Here is a 1,795-nt window from a genome sequence, read left to right as displayed (position 1 = left end):
AAAATACCCTACATATTTAATGTCAAAATCAAAAGTAAAAGAAAATTTCACAAAACAGAAGGAAAAGACAAGAACTTTGGAAGAACATGTAAATTTTCACATAAACCAAAATGACTGAATTTGAAGAAAGGATACACAGAGATAACTTAAAGATCTCATGTATTCTGTATGGTGGGAGAAGGGTGAGGGGTAATAACACCCAATGAATTTAAAATCCTGGAAATGACACTGCAGGAAACAATGCAAAAATATTGCTGAGAACCATTGGTAAGGGGGTAAAGTATTAATCCCTATAATCCTTAGATTGTTTACAAAGAAACCCCAATCTTTTTTTTTTTGGCCTGTGTAGGACTATTTTATTTTTAATACATGGAACTTAGAACAGTCCGAGGGCTAGCAGGGCCCCTTAGCAGATGCTGGTGGATCCTAAATGGGCAGAGGTCCCCCCATGCCCATCCCACCTCCCAGACTAGGGAGACTTCTTTAATGCCCTAAGACCCAAGAGGATGGAGGTTGGGTGGAGCTGTACAGCTGGGAGGCATTGGCTGCTTAAAGAGGAGCCTGGATGGGGGGCCAGGGTCCCATGATGCTGAAGGGGCTGGGAGGAGGGTGTCCAGTCATTTGAAGCTTCTGGCTCAGGAGTGATCTCTTCACTTATTCTTCTGGGGGTGAATCATGCCTGCCTTGGTTGCTTCCCGGGTCAGATGGGCTGCTGTGTCTAGGGCTCGTCCACTCAGCTCCATCACCAGGCTGTCCATGGAAGCCTGGTGCCTCAGGAAGATGGGGCGGATCAGGTGATGGTACAGGATCTGGGAGCCATTGCAGGCCACTGGAAGCATGCACCATAGCAAGAAGGCACACTTTCCTGCATAGTAGAAGAGGAACCAGAAAAGGAAGATGTCAGAGAAAAACTCAGCCAGGCCAAATATGCCATATACCACCCAGTAGGTTAACCACATGGTATCATCATCTTTGTTGGGGCTTTCAATGGCCTTGATGGAGGCATATGCTGGGTAGATGAATCCGATGAGATTGCAGAGCAGGGAGGCACCATAGCCAAAGATGAGATAGAGGGCCACGAAAGCAATGGAACCTGTAGCCAGGTAGTACTTTTTGATACCGGAGACCTCCTCCAGTTTCCCCAGGACATCGGTGACAATGTTTTTCTGCTCCAGAAACCTCTGGAAGCGCTGCCTCAAGCTACCCATGGCTCTCGGGACTGAGGGGGGAGGAGAGGGGACAGAGGATGATTGGACCCGGGTCCGAGGGGCGACCTCCAGGGCTCCCCCGGGGCTCTGCAGCGGTGCTGGTGGTGTCTTCCTCTCCAGGCTCCCAGGACCTCCAGTCCTCCGGTCCCTCGGTCCCTCCCCTTCCTTCCCTCCCACCTCGTGGTCCTGCAACTGCTGAAGAAACCCCAATCTTAAAAGAAAATATATAGCATTAATTTTCAGAATTTTAATGTCACACAACAAGCATTGAAATAGCAAAGCAAGAAAAAAATCCTTTATATATTGAAGTAAGTCAGTATGATTTGCCCAGGATTATTTACTGTCCCTGAGAAATCAAGCAATATTTTTGAAATGTAATATCCCCCAAATTAATATATATTAAGATAAATCCCCAAATGATATATTCTGAAAAACTGGGCCTAATAAATAACAAAAAAAAATTTTTTTAAGATGGGGAAGTATTTGATTTGTACTACTAAAAGTTAACTACAACTTGAGAAATCTCCAAAGAGAAACACTAGAAAGATAAATAAGTAAATAGGCACAGTTAACAAGAGAAGACCGAT

General features: G+C 45.2%; 1 pseudogene; it reads right to left on the bottom strand.

Moving 5' to 3' along the window:
- Positions 1-380: 380 nt before the first annotated feature.
- LOC138150878 (receptor expression-enhancing protein 6 pseudogene) lies at positions 381-1,410 on the bottom strand (annotated as a pseudogene).
- Between the last annotated feature and the right edge of the window lie 385 nt (positions 1,411-1,795).

This window comes from Petaurus breviceps, unplaced genomic scaffold (assembly GCF_028583685.1).
Source record: "Petaurus breviceps papuanus isolate PSGF00001 unplaced genomic scaffold, PetGlider_PUasm1.0 90895, whole genome shotgun sequence".
In the NCBI taxonomy this organism is placed as follows: Eukaryota; Metazoa; Chordata; class Mammalia; order Diprotodontia; family Petauridae; genus Petaurus; species Petaurus breviceps.
Note: the sequence above shows the minus strand (reverse complement) of the source record. Positions and strands in the feature narration are given on the sequence as shown.